The following is a 20,320-nucleotide window of genomic DNA, read 5'->3' as shown; positions in this document are numbered from 1 at the left end:
TGGGTGGATCCCGCACCCACAAAACAAAGCATGCAGTTTCAAATGAATACCCAGGACACAAAGCTAGGACTGACTCTGCCTATATAATTTTCTTGGCTATATTTAATCTCTTAGATGTGTTTGGCAGATACTTTAAATTTGGTTTACAATCAATATCTTTTGATCTGAAGGTGAGCTCCTGGTATCCCTCCCTCTTCTGACTGAAATATACAAGGGACCAAGTCAATTCAATAAACTTAGAGGTTCCAGTGGTGATCTCTGTTCAATCAGCGTGTGTGAAATGTAATAAAGCTGGTCTGTCTGTATTTATTTTGGACAGGGTTTGTCTGGGGGTTTATTGTGATATTTTTTTTGGCTATAAACAATCTGGAAACCTCCCCCGCCCCAATTCAGAAGAATAAATATGCATGGCTTGTAATTCTGTTGCAGTTCTTGCGCCCAGCTGATACGGTGACGTGCAGTTTGGAGGCTTGGAGATTGGCTTTTTGATTTGGCTTCTTGCTGCAGTTGTGCAAACCTCGTTGTCTCTCAGAAGTCGGGCTCAGCGGCTTGCCTGGCGCTGTGATGCTGGAAAGTCTCAGCTGAGCCCCGATGGTGTGAGAGAAAAGGGGGAAGCCCGGCACATTCGATTGCAATTGGGGCACAATCCAATTTTTCCTCTTCAATCCCCATTCCTCCTCCTCATTCTTCCCCTTCCCACATCTCCCCTCCCTCCCCAAACTATATTGCACACCCCCTGAAGATCAAGGCCGAGGGATTTACCAACATTCAACCGCCCCTCCCTGCCCCCCCGCCCCCGATTTCCCGATGCACTTCCCCACTCACCCTGACAGCTGCAAAAGAGAGCAGAGGGTTTTTAGCAAGCGAGGCAAGTTGGACTGACATGCAAAGGAGGACCCCTCGCCAGTCAGTGATTAACCACCAGCTGCAATGAGCTCTGTTTAAGAACCGGCAGGATCTGTATTGGGGAGCAAGCCAGCCCCCCAGGAAGTCAGAAAGGCAACCAGGAGGGGTAAGTAAGAGGGCTCTGTCGGAAATGCAGGGCGAATGGTTAAGTTTCCTGCGATGAAGCAGGTCCTGATTTATTGCATGCGAATTCCCACAGAGGTATGGTGGGGGGCAGGGATCTCGCTGCGAGAGCATCCAGCAAGTAGAGAAGGGGTTTTAACATTGTAAACCCGGGCAGCTTCGTCCCATTCGTGCCGTTTTCCTGCCCTCCCCCCTCCCCGAGCCATAGTCTCTCTGTGTGTGTGTGTGTGTGTGTGTGGTGGGGGGGGGGGGGAAGGGAGACAGATGGAGATAAACCGGCTGCTGCTGCAGCTTCCCAGCCCGGCGCGAGCAGCCTCTGCGCTTGGGCCAGGCGCAGAAGCTGGCGGGGTTTGCGCGGCAGGGGAGCTGCCGGTGTCGTGCTCCGGGGTGTTCGGCTAACGTGGCCCGGTTTCCCTCCCCTCCGTAACGCCGTGTCTCGGGGAGCAGGAGCTTTCCGGGGGAGGGGGGGGATGGGTCCAATCTAAAATAACAACAAGCCGGCGGCAGCAGCCGGGAAGGAAAACGCTCAGCCCGCTGAGCGGTGTCAGACCCAAACCCGGGATTCACGGCGAACGTGCCGAGAGCCCCGACTGCTCCCGTGCAAAAGCAAGCGGCGGCGGCCGTGGGGCAGAAGAGGCAGTTTCCACTGCCCCCTCCCCGGGTTGGTGGGGGGAGGGGGCGGGCACGTTAGCCGGAGTAAATGCCTCTAATGCAGTGCTATAAATTTCTTGCTTTTCAATGCCCGCCTCGGGCGAGGGAAGCAATCCGAAGGGGGGCAGCGTGCAATTTGCAAAGCGGTTGAAATTGGCCAGGTGCAATTCCCCCTCGGACAGGAAAAAGCTTGCAGCAGCGTCGGTGAATCTCTGGGGCTGCAGGCGAGAGCGTTTTATTTGTATTTATTCCTGGGGGGGAGGGGGCGGCACTCGAAAAGCCCCCACCACAATCGGGAGCAGGATTGCTATGAGCCCTTCCGAAGGCCAGGCACCCCTGGAAGCCCCCAGCGTGTCTGCCTGGCTGGCTGGCTCTCAGCGCGTGCGATTAATCTCGCACAGCTGTTGTGCTCCATCCACTTGTGCTGAGATCTTGTTTACCTCGGTTTTCAAATATAGCCACTGCGCCAGGCTCTTCCCTAAATAGGGCAAGGGCAGTTTACTTTATAGTAGGAGACCGGGATTTCTGCTCTTCGGAAGGGGGTTACCCTGCTGCCCCTCAGGGCTGCTTATGCCTTGGCCTCCCTTCCCCAAGAGGGAGCGGGGACCAGCCAAATACTGCCAAGCATAGGAAGACATAGTACTTTCTTCTGTACCCTTTTTAACAATGGTTTCTTCCAACCCCCACAATCCTCTGAACACACACACACAATTTGACCTAAATGTTGAATAATTTTATACTCTTTCTCCCCCCCCCCTTTTATTCCCCCCTCCACCAATAAGACTCCCCTTGGGTCTGAAATCAAACACCTGTACATAAAAAAAGTGACATGCCCATTTTTCTCAAGCTGAATTGCTGTGTAATAATGGGGTTCTCGGCTTGCTTGGGATATCCCTGGGGCTTGATTTTGGGGTTAACCTCCCCAAATGTACTTAAAAATTAAGGTGGGGTGGTGGGTGTTTGTGTGCCCTATAATGGCCTTTTTGTTGGGAGTGTCAGAAGATACATTTCTATTCACATCTCCCTCTCCTGATATCTGTTAGGGGGAAGGGCAATTTTGCTGAGCCATTTTTGATTCTAAGAGGAGGTCCTAAAGACAGAGCAATGGAAGACTGTGGGCAGCCTCCAGCCAACATCTTCCCATTCAAAAGCTTGTAATCTGTTCGGCTCTTGCAGCCTGCTAGTGAAGCCGAGGAGAGCAGGAGCGGGCTGTAGGGGATCATTAAATCTCACAGGCCTTGTAGATAATTTGTAGGCTTGGTGCAATGGGGAGAGGAGAGGCGGCTTTCACATGTGGTGCTAACAGTCGGGAAAAAGTTAGAAACTTGCTCTATCTGCAGCTGGATTACAGGCATTTTATTTGCCTTTTGTGCAATTTTAGTAATGAAGGTAATTTTGTGTTTGGTAACTCGTGTGCTTGCATATAGGCTTGGGTGGTTGTCTTTTGCAATAATTTTTGTTCACTGGTTAGAAGTAATGAGTTAGAAGGAGAGAGGGCATAAACCCTCTATAAAGGAATATACGGTTCAGGAAAGAGGAGGTGTTTATCTTATTAGAGCTGTGACATGGGAGCTGGGACTCCTGATATCTCTTCTCCGCTCTGCCACTAACTTGTAGTGTGACCTGGGGCAAGTCCCTCAACCTCCTTTTTTCTCAGTTTACCTATCTGTAAACAAATGGGTATAATACCTACTGCATGGAGGGGGGAGTTGAGGCTTAATTAATTGATATTTATAAAGCACTTCAGCTCCTCAGATAAAAGGTGAAATATGTCCAAACACAAATGTCTTAATCTAATAACCTATAACCCCAATTAACATAGTTGCAAAATCAAAACCACCCAACGCGCTATCCCAGAATTGGCACCAGCATGCATTGCCAAGGGCTTGTGGCTAAGGTGCTGCACTAGAACTTGGGAGATGTGGGTTCACTCCTTGCCTCTGCCACAGGTTTCATTTGGGATCTTGTGCAAGTCACTTAATCTCTCTGCAGTTCAGTTCCCTATCTGCAAAACGGGGATAATGACATTTCCCTGCCTCCCAGCTGGTTTGCAAGGATAAATTCATTTAAAGCTTCTGAGGTACTCAGATACTAGGGTGAAGGGGGCCACATATCTATCAAGAAATGGACATGCATAGCAGCACTTGCACTGTTCAGTATTCAGAATAAATAGCCCACTTATATGTAAAGCGATTGCTTAGATTATGACAAGTAGTGTTCCCAATACTCGTATCCAGACTGGATAGTCCATTATGTTTTGGATCATGCAAACACTCTCCATTGTTCCAAACACCAATCTTCAGAATGACACAACTAGGATATTACACTTATATTCTAAGTATTGGTGGAATGCTTGGGTCATGTGAATACTGTACCATATCTCAGATGCTTTTCTGTTGGTGCTTACTGAGCATGTGCAAGACTGTGAGCTGCCCAGTACAGTCTGTACTGAAAATAATAGACTTGACTTGTTGTTGAGGAGAGCTATACGTGTCCCTTGCAGAGAAGTGAATCGTTTGCAATGCTGCTCCTGAATTTTCTTATCTTTGTATTTCAAAGGTTGTGGAATAAAAGCTGTAAGTATATGACAGCAGCAGAGTTACACCAGGGATGAATTTGGTTGAGTATGTTTCTATTTTCCTCTGAAACACGGGGTATTGAAGCTGGATGGAGATGGTCTGAGAGTCTATGGCAAATCCTACTGCTGGTTAAAAGGTGGTTTGCGAAGGGACTTGACTAGGTCATTGACTCCTCTTGTGTTTTGATTTGGTGTGTATCCATACAATTGGACAGCTTCAGAAAGGCCTGACTAAATTAGACATCTTCCCTTTCCAAGGATAGGAAGTGTTATAATTGAGTGTGTCAGCACTTTTTAGAGAAACCACATTAAAACAAATCCTTCCTCCATGAAAATATTTTAAAACCAAGGTTTATAAATGATTATCTGTTCTATTCAGTCAAAATACAACCATCCCCTCCATCCCAAATCTTCCTGAATAACCAAGGAGCCTTTTGAAAAACATTTTTGCATGTTTGTACAATTAAAAATGACTTTGCCTGCCAAATTTAATTTGTTTTTCAATCAGGGAGTAATATGATATAATTCTGTATTAAAAATAAATAATTAAATAAATGAAATTAAATTACACAAAAGGTGGGGAGGGGGAAATCTCTGATGTTAAAATGGAAAAACCTCTGAAGCCAGGAAATTCATAGTTGAGCTGCTCCGGCATCCAATCACCCCTCTGTGTCCAGGTAATTTCACAGTTGTTACTGTTTGTATACCATTTATATTACAGTAACTGCTAGAGGCATCAGCCAGGTTGGGTGCCCGTGTTGCTAAGTGCAATATAAACATGTAGTCCATGACAATGTGCATCCTGAAGAGCTTATGCATCGTTAATACTTTGGTCTAATTCTGGTTGTTGGTGCGGGGCGGGTGGCTGGAGTTTAGTGGCCTGTGAGATATGGGAGGTCACACTACGTGATCTGGTGGTCCCTTTTGGCCTTATGATCTTATGAAGCTATCATAGAGTTTCAGCTGTTCTTGGGGTCCCATGCTCTGCATGGCTACCTGAGAGCCTGGTCCTCCTGCTCTTGTTAAATTAAATGGCAAAACTCCCTTACACTTAAATGGTGCAAGTTCATACCGTAAGTGAAAGAATTTGTGGCATTAACTGGGGTTGCTTTCCCCTCCTCTCCAAAAGAATCATGAACATTCCTGAGTTTCCTAGCACATGTTGGAAAATTAGAGTCCTCGATTACTTTGGGGCTCATCATGGCACATAAGTTATTTAGAGTGCCTTTTCCTCTTTACCCTTTTCTGCCTTGGCTATTTAAATTGTCAAGTTTTTGGTACAGGGGGTCATGTATACAGCATCTCGAACAACGGGCAACTAACCCTGAGTGAAGGCTCTAGGCATTACTGTAATATAAATTATTAAACTAGTAATAACAGTAAGGCATCAGTATGCAATGATGTGTCATAACGGGGTGTGTCAACCCATCTTTCCAATGACACAGTGAAAAGGACCAGATGTCATAATGCTTGTGATGGATCATCACCGTGTACTTATTTTATCCTGTAGGGCAGGGGTGGCCAACCTGAGCCTGAGAAGGAGCCAGAATTTACCAATGTACATTGCCAAAGAGCCACAGTAATACGTCAGCAGCCCCGCATCATCTCCTACCCCCCTGCTCCCAGCGTCTCCCGGCCACCGTCAGCCCCGCTGATCAGTGCCTCCCTGCACCTCCCCATCACCTGTTTTGTGGCAGGAGGCTCGGGGGGGAGGGGGCGGGAAGGGGTGGCGTGGCAGAGCCAGGGCCTGTGGCAGAGCGAGGGGTTGAGCAGCGAGCACCCCCCCAGCACATTGGAAAGTTGGCGCCTGTAGCTCCAGACCCGGAGTCGGTGCCTATACATGGAGCCGCATATTAACTTCTGAAGAGCCGCATGTGGCTCCAGAGCCATAGGTTGGCCACCCCTGCTGTAGGGCAAATTATAAACAGGTGGTGACCCCAGCCTTAACTCTGAATTTCCTGAGAGTTCCATTTTTAAATCCAGCCACTAGGGTTCATGACCTCCCAGCTGAACTTCCACTGATGTCACTCAGGGCAGGTCTACAGTGCAGCCGGGATCGATGCTCTGAGACCGATCCACCGGCGGTCAATTTAGCGGGTGTAATGAAGACCCGCCAAATCGACAGCAGATCACTCTCCAGTCAACCCCTGTACTCTACCCATGACGAGAAGAGTAAGGTAAGTTAACGGGAGAGTTTATCCCGTCAACCCCCCCACCCCCGCGGTAACTCGACCTAAGGTACGTCAACTCCAGCTACGTGAATAACTGTTGCGTAGCATAGGTCGACTTACCACGGTAGTGTAGACATAGCCCAAGAGTCGAGCATGGGGCTTAAGGGAGGTATATGGCTCTTTAGAGTTTCCTTACATTAGTTTTTGCTAACAAAAAACCCCCAAACCCAGCAACAGGCACTTGCCATGCTAACAATAAAGATAGCTTTTCCAGAGCTTCCATTTTCATTTGCTGGCAGGTTATTTTAAGAGAGCACAATGATCTCGTTCCATTTGCTACTGTGGGACTAGTACCCTGCCAGGGGACACAGATCAGCATTCACGTCACACTCCCTGTCAGGGCCGGGAAAGCTAATGATCCAACCAGTGGACCAAATTCGGTGATGAACCCTGGTCACGTGCCACCTGAGGCACATTGCGCATGCGCGAAGAGGGGGAGTGTCCAGCCTCCTTTCGTCTCAGCCTCCCAGCTACAAGTACAGGCAGAGACATGGTGGTCAAACAGCAATCAACAATATTAATATCTTATACATCTAAAGGCCTTTTTATCCAGAAAGGTTTCGAAGAGCTTTAAGGCTAGATCCACAAAAGGATTTAAGCCCCTAAATCCAACATTTAGGTGCCACTGAAATCTTCAAAACCCCTAATCAGTTGCCACCTAACCCTGTAGGTTCCTAAAATCCCTTGGCATCTGAGTTTCTAACAGTGAGCATGTGTACAGCCACCTCAGTCGTAGCACCTGGGTGCCCATCTCATACCTAAACTCCAGCAGGATCCTCAAACTAGGCAACCCCCCACTTACGAGGCCTGATCCAGTAGGCAGTCTTAGAGTATGCCTAAACCCACATAAAATGGCCTGATCAGGGCAGGGAGAATGAGAGGGTGGCGGCAGTAACAGCCTCTTTTAGCCCAGCGGTTAGGGCACTCACCTGAGAGGTGGAAGACCTGCTTTCAGATCTCTGCTCCACGCATATGTATAAATAAATGAGAGAGAGAGTGCGCGAGAGCACGCGCGCATTGTAGCCGGGTCTCCCACATCAGTGCTCTCTCTCTGCATGTGTGGAGCAGAGATCTGAATGCGGGTCTACCACCGCTCAGGTGAGTGCCCTAATTGCTGGGCTGTAGAGCTATTCCTGCTCTCTCCTTGGCCCAATGCATATTTAATTATTTATACACAGTGGAACAGCTTCGGCGGGAAAGACCGAGTTCTCATAATCCAGAATATCCCATAGTCCTGTTATTAAAGCACTTGCCTGAGAACTGTATGGGTTCCAATCCCTGCTCCACATCAGGCAGAGGGGAAAATTGGACCTGGGTGTGTCAAACCCTGGGTGAGTGCCCTAACTCTCTTCCATGCAAAATACAGCTTAGGTGCCTGACTCTAGGACAGGGTTCCTGGCTGTGCAACCCAAGCAAAGATAGGTGCCTCCCTCCAGCCCAGATTTAGGTGCCTGACTCCCTGGTGGGAGGAGGGAGGGCCTTACGACCTACCCCTCTTTCTTGGCATTTCCTACTAGCTAGCTTCGGCAAGTCCCGCACCTGGCATGCTGCCTTTTGTGGATCCCAAACGTCGTAGGCACCTAACTTTCCTAATGTATAGAGAGTTAGACGTTGCATTGCCTAAGTCCCTTTGTGGATCTAGCCCTTGGAAAGTATATACTCTTAGGAATCCCTTCAGTCTCCACATTGATAAGCAGCCACCACTGGTGCATGACTTGGCAGCTGTTTAACAGCACAAAGCAATGTTCTACAGCTGTTGAGGTAGTAATGCTGTGACAGACTGACAATATCCTGTAATACACTGAAGAAACCTGATGGAATTGAGAAGCTTTGTTGAGTTCAGTTTACCCTTGTTGAATTAGGGTTAACACCTTTGGGGTACATTGTATTAAAAATGCAATTGTGTTTGGGTTATTGTGCAATTCTGGTACCTTTTCTAGTAGGAGGGGGGATGCTAATGTACTTCTTCCATTATCAATCGTTAGAAGTCATCTCCCTGGGGCGACATTCATACCCTAGTTCAAACTGGATTCTCCAGAGACCTATAGACAAAAACTTTTTGAAAACCTCAGGGTTTTCTTCCTGACCGAGCATATGGACAGGACTCCTGGCCCACAGAGGGACTTGAATCCTCATGGGAGGATTGGAAGGACTTGGCCCCGTGAGACTGTGCACTTGTCCTGAGCTGAAGCTCTGATGAACTTCTAACCACAAGGCTACTCTATTGAAAGACTGCACCTGCCAGAGCCCATGTGAGAATGGTGATGATATCTGATAAGTCGGGCCCTACCAAATTCATGGCAGTGAAAAACACATCATGGACTGTGAAATCTGGTCTCCCCCGTGAAATCTGTATAGTACAGGATAAAATTTCGCCAAAGACCAGATTTCACGGGGGAGACCAGCGTTCCTCAAACTGGGGGTCCCAAAAAAGGATTGCAGGGGGGGTTGCGGTATTGCCACCCTTACTTCTGTGCTGCCTTCAGAGCTGGGAGGCCAGAGAGCGGTGGCTGCTGGCCAGGTGCCGAGCTCTGAAGGTAGCAGCATAGAACTAAGAGTGGCCATACCATACCATGCTATCCTTACTTCTGCACTGTTCTGGCAGAGTCGCTGTCTTCAGAAGTGGGTGGCTGGAGAACGGTGACTGCTGACTTGGAGCTCAGCTCTGAAGGCAGCGCTGCCGCCAGCAACAGGGCAGAAGTACGGGTGGCAATACTGCAGCCTCCCTACAATAACCTTGTGACCCCCCCACACCCCATTTTGGGTCAGGACCCCTACAATTACAACACCATGAAATTTCAGATTTAAATATCTGAAATCATGAGATTTATGATTTTAAAAATCCTATGACCATGAAATTAACCAAAATGGACTGAATTTGGTAGGGCCCTACTGATACACATGCTAATAAGCTGGTAGGTTCCTTTATTATTTTGAGTGTTTTCTCTATAATGCTTTTTACCTTAGAAAGGTGTGGAAACTTACGTCTATAGCAATTACACTGGTATCTGTCTCTGAAGAGAAAGCAGGCAGGAGTCCTAAGGCAACCTCTTTGTACTGGTTATGACACAGTGAAGGAAGGGAACTATCCAACCTGGAAACTCCCCAGTCAGAAGGGAGAGACACATGTCTCCACCCAAGAGAGGCCACAGCTGGGGAGCTGAAAGGCAAGAGTGGTGGCCTTACTGACCACTGGGGAGGAGGGAAATCCAGGTGCAGTTGCCCTGAACTGGGACAACTTCATTAAACACAAGCTACAGAGAGAACTTAATGAGGTGGAATGTAATAATCTCAGGTGGGAATTTTGGCTATAATGCTGAGGTGAACAGCCCCTATTACTAAAATTATCATTTTGGTCTTTTGAAAACCAGAAACCATTAGGACTTCTTTTACCTTTTTGGACAGGGGACACCCTCCAGTAGCACAGTATCCCATAACACCGTACCAGTTCCACCCTAGATAAGTATTTATCCAGAGGAAAATGTGCCACCTACTAAATTACCAGCACCACTCCTTAAGCACTCCATTTCCTTGCTGATCATAGAATCATAGAATATCAGGGTTGGAAGGGACCTCAGCAGGTCCTCTAGTCCAACCCCCTGCTCAAAGCAGGACCGATCACCAATTAAATCATCCCAGCCAGGGCTTTGTCAAGCCTGACCTTAAAATCTTCTAAGGAAGGAGATTCCACCACCTCCCCAGGTAACGCATTCCAGTGTTTCACCACCCTCCTAGTGAAAAAGTTTTTCCTAATATCCAACCTAAACCTCCCCCACTGCAACTTGAGACCATTACTCCTTGTTCTGTCATCTGCTACCACTGAGAACAGTCTAGAGCCATCCTCTTTGGAACCCTCTTTCAGGTAGTTGAAAGTAGCTGTCAAATCCCCCCTCATTCTTCTCTTCCGTAGACTAAACATCCCCAGTTCCCTCAGCCTCTGCTCATAAGTCATGTGTTCCAGTCCCCTAATCATTTTTGTTGCCCTCCGCTGGACTCTCTCCAATTTTTCCACATCCATCCATCCATGTTTGAGATCTGATAAAATCACAATCTATGGTTGTATTCCTGTGAGGTGAGCAGCAGAAACCACCAATTTGGTCAATTTAATGTACTCTCTGTATATACACTCACATCATATATCATTTGAAAGCCTATTATGTCTACTTTAAGATGAAGTATGATGTGGAATGGTCAAGTGGTGCCATTACCATAGAAACTGTGATAAACACTGATGCCATCCATATGACTGACTACTTTAAATAATTAAATTGACTACTTTGAAATATTTGCATTCATTTGTTGGTTTAATGACTCTGTGTATTATGTTAAGACATCAAATTGGATTTCTTTGTGACTTCAAAAGATCACAGCAACAGTCTAAAGGGTAAAACAAAATCTAATAATACATTTGTGCACTATCATTGAAATATAATAGCATAGGTGACATTTCTAGTCAACATCATTCTCCTCATCTTGTTCATCACTCTGATCTCTTTCGGGGGTGGGTGGGATACCACAGTCTTCATTGCCTTCGCATATACACAGGGAAGATTGTTCTAATTTCAGTCTAAGTTGATTCTCCAGCAACCCCTAAAGGTGCAGGCACAAATATGGTCTTGTAGAAGTTCAAGTGCCATTGGGCTCTTGAAAAATACAGGAAGTAGCTCATCATCCCCATTTTTCCATCCATGTTGCAAAGGTGATCCTATATCTGGTTAACCTATGTGCAGAGACATCCAAATCTTTGTCAAAATGCTCTTTTGGCATGGTCTTCAAAACTGCCCTCACATGGTGGAAGTTTGGCCAGTGACTTGTCCTTTTTGATGGCTAGATTGAGGTTCAAGCAACTCCAGCATCTGTAGGTCGTCTTTTTTTGTCTCGCTCTGGTCATACAGCACTGCTACCAACTTCCTTGCTGCAGAAATTGTGGCTTCTCCGTCAGTCTCTCCCAATTTGGCAAGATCTCTGAAGTGATAAGTTCCCTTTGTTTCGACAACATTAAACACAGATTTTTTTTCCCCAATACCAAATAGGGATGGCTCAGAGTCACATACTGTTAATGCATGTACAGCAGGAAGTGTGTTGCAGAAGTCAGGAGCGAGTGCATCACAAAATGCATGCACAGGTGTGAAGTGCTACTTGTCAGTTGTGCTGGTTATGGTGCCCATTTCTATCCACATGTTATCTATGTGTTCCATTTTTGGCAAGTAGTGAACAGCAAGGACCAGGACAACTGTATCAGGAGACCTAATTACTAGGGCTCTTTTGACACCCAGAGGCCCAAAAACTATATTGGCACATACAGCATGCAGAAGCATCCTTGTTTCCATAGGCGCTGACTTCCTCTCTACCCAGGGGATGCTCGACACCCCGCACACTGCCCCAGGCTTGCCCCCACCTCTTTCCACCCCTCCCCTGAGCATGCCCCGTCCCCACTCCTCCCCCTCCCTCCCAGTGCCTCCTGCATGCTGTGGAACAGCTGGGAGAGGAGTTGATCAGTGGGGCCACCTCTGGGTGGGAGATGCTTGGGGGGTGGGGAGGAGAGCTTAGCTGCTGGTGGGTGCTAAGCACCCACTAATTTTTTTCCATGGGTGCTCCAGTCTGTACCTATGCTTGTGTCCCCGTCCTCTTGAGTACTATACAATCTTGGGCTTCTTCAACCATCTGTAGTGGGCTTTGCTACTTCACTATTGGAAAAGCCTCCAACAAGGAGGAGTGTTTGTTTTGGGTGTGTGCCTACTCTCAGGGGCACTTTGAACCATGTATTCACAGAGGAATTTTACAAGTGATGGCTTGTTGGATGCTACATTTGGAAACTTTTTCTTGGAGGCACAGGGTGTCCACCAATCATCTGGTATTTCTTGCATCCAACCTTAGATCCTGTCTGGTGCTGCTGTCATTCTGCAGTTTTCGGAGGAACTGTTCTCATATCTGTCAAAGACTTCAGTTACAGAATTAGTTTTGCCAAATCCTTTTAGGACCTTCCTCAAATTCTTAGCAGCCAATTCATTGAATGTGTGGAGTTTCTCTCCAGCCATGATTTGTATGACAGCCATGACATCTCTGATGTACACTGTGCTTACTGTGTTGCATAGTGTGACAGGGTGCTGGCTAGGAAACACTAAGCCACACCAGTGTCACACCAGCTCCAATCACGAAAGGGGAATTGGAGCTGGCTGAATAAGCCCAGCCCTAAGTGGCAAATAGGGAACAGCTGCTGGCCTTGTTAGCCAGGAGCTACATAAAGGCTGGCAAGAAGGAAGCTAGGGGAGGGGAGCCAAGCCAAGCCAAGCCAAGCCAGGCCAGGCCAGGCCAGGGAGTTGGAGACCACCCTCCCCTGCTGGCTGTGGAAGCTAGCAGTCCTAGAGGCTGTAAGCCTTAAGCTGTCTGTAGCTACAAGGTGGTGGGAACTTGTACTGTAAATAAAGAGCACGGGTGGGTGCAGAAGCGGCAGAAGATCGAGGGGCCCACCTGCGCCCTATTACACATGGCTCATGGATTCTTTCAGCTTCAGCTTCCAGCTGGTGCTATAATTCAGCTTTGCCTGTTCTTCTCATTGTTCCAAAAACATGGCAGAGTGACACGGGTACAAGTCCTATTGGGTGACTAAGAACATCATTGAAATATCGCTTTATCTTGTGAAGGACAAGGCTCTGTGGAAAATGACTTCTGGACTGATAGCTGCTGTGATTGTCCCTCCCTTGACCAATTTAAATTTGGTGGTCTTGGCCATGTCAGCAAATGTTTTGATGCCAGGTTTCATAGAATCATAGAAGTAGAGGATTGGAAGGGATCTTGAGAGGTCATCTGGTCCAGTCCCCTTCACTGAGGCAGGGCTACGTAATAACTAGACCATCCCTGACAGGTGTTTGTCTAAACAGTTCTTAAAAACCTCTCAGTCTTCTCTTCTCCAGACTAAACCATCCCAATTTTTTCAATCTTCCCTTATAGGTCATGTTTTCTAGACCTCTGATCATTTTTGTTGCTCTTCTCTGGACTTTCTCCAATTTGTCCATGTCTTTCCTCCAGCGTGGTGCCCAGAACTGGACACAATACTCCAGTTGAGGCCTAATCAGTGCAGAGCAGAGCGTAATGCACAAAGTTTCTTGATTGAGCTGAAGAATCTGTGTCCCATCAGAATGAAGTGCACCTTTCACAAATCTCTCCATTTGTTCTCACTAACATCTTCTAGTCTCAGTAAAGACTCATGTACATCTGATGTTACATGCAGTACAGTAGGTATGCTGATAAGCACCTCTTGATGTGATTCAGGGTCAAATGGGTTTGTTATATTATCAATGACTTGGTTGGTGGTAGTAGTAACATGCTCTTCTTGCCTCTGCAGTGAAAGGAGTGGTCTTTGTCTTCAATACTTCTTGTAAGGCCTTTTCTTTCTTTCATAGCTTTTGCATATTCATAATATGAAGCTGTGTATTGTGATCTCTAACACTAATCTATGCATAAGTGTTACTGAATTAAAAAATCTAGTTGCTAGAATATTTCAAAGGCTAGTATGGCATGCATAGGCAATTACAAATTAAAACCTTCTACCAGGAAGACTGGATGCTACAAACTACATTATATGTACAAAACCTTTTAAACTGAGAAGCATTATACAGTATTAGGGATTCACCTATGTTTATATCTATCCACTATGCAAAACTGTGGGTATACAATCTACAGCTATACAACCTTCCATGAGAGACTGATCTGGCTCACAAATCTCAACTGAAAATATAGAAAACTGTTGTTATCCCTTCTGGGATACTTTGACAACTAAGAATATGCAATGTGAAAACATTTCATCTTAGTATTCTTTAAAGATGTTGATATTTACCCTTTTTGCCATGAGCTAAAGAGCTTCATTAGTTCTGGAAAAAAATAGTTCCCCATGCAAAACCAATATAAATCTTTTAATACATTGTCATCTGGTGGTTTTGACCAATATAACACCACATTAACGTGTTGAAATTAAATTAAACAGTGAAATTGCAAAAAAGGACAATTTCTTATTATGGGTACCGTTGTTTCCCCTCACCTACAGGCTTATGGCACCAATTGATAGCTGCACATCATACCTCCCCTAAATGTACTTAAAGTAAGCTTTCAAATGATATATGATATGGGGATGTGAGTGGGGGGGTACATTAAACTCCAAAAATATGTCCCTTTTTGGAGAATTGCCACCCGACTATGTAGGGTAGACTTCTAGGGTATGGGTAAAATGTACCCTGACACAGCAGATCAGCACAAGGAGCGCTAAGCGTTAAAAACAAGGCTCCAGTGGAACATAGGGGGCGCATACGCCTTGTGCTTTCCCACTGCAAAAGCGGTAGGTACATTTCCCAGACAAACTTAGACAGACTGTCCTCAAAATTGTAAAAACACAAAAAAATTGAATGGGGGGGGGAATTTAGAGGATTACTGAAGTTTAAAAATAACATTGAAAGGGCAAGAAATGTTAAGGTAAGGCAAGACTTAAACAAAAACCTCCCCAAACCTCTGAGAAATATTGGAAAGTGAGAAAATGCAGTTAAGGCATCCCAAATAACCTTAACTCTCCCTTTCTATCCTCCCCGTAATCTGCACCCTTTATGTAAGGCAAATAGATGTCTATGACAACTGTTGCTGCTAGTTGGGCATCTTGAACCTCCTATGCTTTGGTGGTTTACCTGCAGAGTCCGAACTCCATAGATATGGTTATTTTTAACTGCATCCCCAGGGTCTCCATAGCAAAGCATATATAAACAAAACCACGAAGGAATACAGGGTCTAAGGTGGACTAACTTCCAGTGGAAGAAGATAAGTATTGCACATAGGGAAGGTATGCATGGTGTGAGTTGAATAGGGCTTTGTTGTGTGCTTGAAGCTTCAGAGGGGAGATGTTGATGGTCAATGGAAGGTGAACTGGAGGATAATCTGCAGTGTGGAAGGTGGACCTGGAGGAGTCTGCACATAGTTGTATGTTCAGAAAAGGTATGTGTTGTTGGAGTGTGAGAGTCACATTATCAATATAGGCAGTACACAGTGTGATGGTGAAAATTTAATATGGGTGGAGGGTGGGTGAGGACGGGAAGATAGAATTAAGTTTGTTTTTAGGATACCTTCATTTTTCCATTTCTGTGCTTCCTTTTTTTAATGTATTGAAACTTAATTTCTTGGTTTCAGAGTAACAGCCGTGTTAGTCTGTATTCGCAAAAAGAAAAGGAGTACTTGTGGCACCTTAGAGACTAACCAATTTATCTGAGCATAAGCTTTCGTGAGCTTTTTTTTTTTCATAAGCTTTTCGTAGCTCACGAAAGCTTATGCTCAAATAAATTGGTTAGTCTCTAAGGTGCCACAAGTACTCCTTTTCTTTTTAATTTCTTGGTTTTTCCATTTTTATTTTAGGAATTTTCCTCTCCTGCCCCTTAAAATTATTTATATATATAGTTACAATTCTAACTACAGCTTAACAAAGTTTTGTGTCTGGAAATTTCCATGGTTTTTGTCAAGAATCTCCCTGTGACACTTTGATACACACTGCTGGTTTAGAAAGATGGAAAGTATTTGTCTCAACCTTTGTTAAATATGAATGGGGTGCTGATTGCTTCAGAAAACCATGCAGGATTCATAGCTCCACCGGAATCCTTGACTATGGATGGGTTTGTTAAGGCCTCATCTAAGCTTGGACACTGAGCTAATGGTGACAAGCTGCCAGTGGGAGGTAAGTTTCCTACAGTAGATGGACTTTAAAGTCCTCCTTGTGACAACTGCTAAATTAGTTCCGAGCCAGGTGACTAGCTCAAGGGTGCAAGCAGAATACAAAGGGTATAAGAGTGCAGATCTTAGTCTGCAGGGCAGCTCCTGGATTATTAAGGGGTTCAAAGGTCTGTATCGAATAACTTCAACATTTTAAATATAAAGCCTTCCCCAAAACACACAAAGGGATTGATTTTTGTGGAGAGTAGGAGAATTAAAATAAGTGTGGAGTTTCTCGGTCAATCCGTCTTTGAGATATGACCTGCCAAAAAGACTTAGATTTTCCAAAATGGTGGGAGGGGGAGGAATTCCCATTTTAATTTCACTATCCTAGGTCTGAAATCCCTTGTCTGACTCACCTCAAATGAGCCTCAACAGGAACCTTGTTCATATCTAGTCCCTCCCACACCTTCCAATAGCATGGGATTGCTTCTTACGTGTATCTCGAGTGCTTCAAATGGTTCACTCTTGAATAGACCTGTTGTTCACCATAACTCAGTGTGCTTGGTCACCTTGGGTATGTCTACACTGCAGTTAAACACCCAGGACTGTCCCGTGCCAGCTGATGTGGGCTTTGGAGCTATAAAATTGTGGTGTAGACATTCATATTCGGGCTGGAGCCTGAGCTCTGGGACCCTCCACCCTCATGAGGACCCAGAACTCAGGCTCTAGCCTGGGCCTAAATTTCTACACCACAGTTTTGCAGCCTGAGACCCAGGCCAGTTGCAGGTGTTTCACTGCAGTGTATGCATTCCCCTCCAGAGTAAACTGCTACAAACCACTCCGCCTGAGGTGACCCTGAAGGCTGTGTAGAAGCATCAACTGGTGCAACACACAGCGGCGAATAGCTGACAGTAGATAATTGAGGAGAGTGTTTTACGTTGGGGCTCTGCCCCTCTTACAATTATTGGTCTGCTTTAAAGACTTAGGGCCAAGTTCCCTGTAGGTGTAAATGTAACACCACTGATTTAAATGGAATTGTACCCATTTATGCCAGCGGAAAATTTGGCTCCTACTCCTCCTACACGCATTTGGATTAATATTGAGCTACCTCTGGACTTCACCTTTCTCTCTGCACACTTGCTGAGAACACCGCAATCAACAGGGATGTTACAGCTGTCAGAGCCCAGGGTGAAGCACTGTATGGCTGGGAGCTGTGTATTTTTGGTGGGGGCGGGCGGTGTTGGATCTGGGCCTTGCTACCGGGGATCAGGCTGAAGTCAAGTCTAGCCATCTTCAGAGCACAATGCAAGAGGCAATGCTCCTCTCTCAAGGAAGGAGGCTGGTGATCTTGTGCCCAAAAGGGAAATGGCCAGTGGCCTGTTGCATGATATTGCATTATTTTTAATCTGGTAATCTTCAAGAATGATCCTTCACAAACTCAGGTTATGACAGGCAGGGGCAGAGAATATAGCCCCAGTCAGACAGCACAGATGCTTGTACTAATGCTTGCAGTTGGCACCCGAGTGCTATGGTGATGGGCGCTCTTGTAAATTACTCTCTCTCCAGGCATCTTTTTTCCTAAATGTGAAGGATAGTTTCAGGCTCACTACTACTCATTATGTTCTCCTTTTTCTACCTTAAATAATCCATCTAGCCAAACCCAACCTGACAGATATTGCCCTCACTGTGACACGGAGCACACAACATGCTGCATGAAAATCTGGCTTTGTGGGTGAATGCAGCATGAGCAGTGACCCTCCTAGCATCCCTGCTAAAAATAAAACTTGTCCCTTCTGGCAGTCTTGGGGTTGCTTTTAATAGGTAGCCAGTCTCACCCCAGGGCTTAACTTTCAGAATGCTGGGAGCTGGCTCAGCTTTGGGAAGCTGCACTGAGGTGGTGAGGGTGAGGATGTTCATCTGCAGCAGGTGCACCTCCGTTGCTCCCTAAGAAACTGCCAGATTACCTACCACGTATCTGGGTGATGCTCTGCATTTCCTAGCCCTTGTGCAGCATACATCTGGGTGACTCTCAGGCTGCCTGTTCCTCCTACCACCCAGCCTCCTCGATACTCCTTTAACCCAGCTCTATCTTCCCAGCTGCATAAACCTCACACTACCCTTGATTGTTACCCCAACAAGCAACTCAACCCTCTGCCAGCTGCCTCGTCCATTTAACAGTGGGGAGATAGCTCAGTGGTTTGAGCATTAGCCTGCTAAACCCAGGGTTGTGAGTTCAATCCTTGAGGGGGCCGCTTAGGAATCTGGGGGAAAAATTGGGGATTGGTCCTGCTTTCAGCAGGGGGTTGGACTAGGTGACCTCCTGAGGTCCCTTCCAACCCTAATATTCTATGAACAGCCCCCTCAAAATGTTCCAGATCAGTGCCCCTCTCAGCTGCTGGTTAGCTGTCCCTCTCAAAGGAAAATTAGGTTTTGGGTATTGCCCTGCTAGATCACACCAATGGCTGGACGCTGTTCAGAACTAGATGCTTCATTGTGGGTGCCTTTACACCTTCCTCTATAGCTGCAGTAAAATTCCTATGGTAGATGTTTGTTCATAACCCAAGGAAGCTAGTGGTTGGCTTGTATTCCGGAGAGTGAGGGTTGATACATCATATATGTATTACCCTAGCTAGTGAAACTGTGGATAGTTTTAATATTCAGATACATATTGAACCCTTTTTTGAATCCCACCAAGCTCTTTTGTCTTAATTTCTATCGTGGCAATGAGTTACACAGGCTTTATGCTATTTTGTTTCTAATTCAGCCACTTCCAGGACCCCAGATAAAAAGTCCAGAGCCTACGTGCTTCTCCATTCTGTTTCCCTTGGACAAATCTTGATAGCAGTCCCAACTCTCAGCACCCCCATCTACAAATCCTACCCTTCCAGGAGTCCTCCACCTGGATATTATGCTGTAATGTGAGGGTTAAAATGAATGATGAGCAAGGCTATGATTTTATCAGGGATATTTTTAGTAAAAGTCAGGGACAGGTCACGGATTCTGTGATTTTTTTGTTTCTTGCCCGTGACCTGTCCCTGACTTTTACTAAAAATATCCCTGACAAAATGGGGAGGGAGGAGGGTCCAGCACGCCCCCCTCTCTCCCCCTGCAGCAGCTGGGAGCTGCAAGGATCCAATTGCCTAGGGGCAGGGGGTCCCCCCACTGCCTTGTGGGACTGGGAGCTGTGTAGGGGGGGTCCTCCACTGCCTGTGGTGGCAGGGGAGCTACAGGAGGGCCCCATGCCATCACTGAGCAGCTCTGGGGTCCCTCTTCCCCCGCCAGCTGTTGGCCAATGGGAAAACAGAAGAGGGCTGTCTCAGCCATCTCCGGCCATTGGAGCAGATTGATGTATCCATCTTTGTCTGATCACTGAAGGGCATCACATCAACTGTCGCCCACCGGCTTTCCCCGAGTTTCTGCCGCCAGGCATGGGGAGATAAATTGGTTTCAGCCTGTGAATGACATACCCGAGAAGCAAAGCAGCCGATTTTAAGGAGTAAATTAATACTAAGTAAGGGTTAGTCTCCTGCAGATTTTCTTGTGCATCTTGTTTAATAAAACCATCAGGTTTAAAATAACACACCTCTGGGATCCACGGTGTTGGTGCTGAGTAAAGCTGGGCAAAGGACGGCAATTCTGTTTTGCAGCAATGTTTCCAAGGTTTCCAGGCTTGTTTTTGTTCTGCACTGGAACGAGAACTAAGCCTTCCAAATGTTTTAGCAAATGAGTTTGTGTTGAAAAGGTCAGTTTTTCAATTTGGCGGGGTCTTTCTCTCTTTCCCTAGAAATGACCAGAGTCCCTCTGGTCCTCAGAATCCTACCTGTTTAAAAGCTTTGTTGAAAATGATATATCTGCAAAACGTTTTGCATTTTAAATAGCACTTTTTATTAAAAAAACATTTAGTTGAAAATATTCTGACCATCTCCAGCGCTGATAAGTGCTTTTCAGGCTTCCAGCTGCTAGAAGGGATGCTCACTCCAGGTGGTTAATGTGGATAACACATTTTCCAGCATGATGGTTTTCCCCCAGTATAGAGAAGTCCTAGAGTGGGTATCCATGGCCCATTCAATCCTTGGCTTCTTTGCTGTGAGTGACAAGTGCTAATTGTGATGGCGGGGGTTAAATAAGACGTGGATGCTTTTCCACA

General features: G+C 46.2%; 1 protein-coding gene across 6 annotated transcripts in view; it reads left to right on the top strand.

Moving 5' to 3' along the window:
* The first annotated feature begins 478 nt into the window (after positions 1–478).
* The window catches only part of SLC8A3 (solute carrier family 8 member A3), a 193,980-nt gene continuing 174,138 nt past the window's right edge, over positions 479–20,320 (top strand). For 3 of the 6 annotated variants that reach the window (XM_074955563.1, XM_074955565.1, XM_074955564.1), the window contains exon 1: positions 479–1,012. The gene's annotated coding sequence lies outside the window, so the exon portion shown is untranslated. The remainder of the gene's footprint in view (positions 1,013–20,320) is intronic. The other 3 variants (XM_074955562.1, XM_074955561.1, XM_074955560.1) reach the window with 2 other exon arrangements.

Source organism: Natator depressus, chromosome 6, assembly GCF_965152275.1.
Source record: "Natator depressus isolate rNatDep1 chromosome 6, rNatDep2.hap1, whole genome shotgun sequence".
In the NCBI taxonomy this organism is placed as follows: Eukaryota; Metazoa; Chordata; order Testudines; family Cheloniidae; genus Natator; species Natator depressus.
This window is presented reverse-complemented; position numbering and strand designations above follow the sequence as displayed.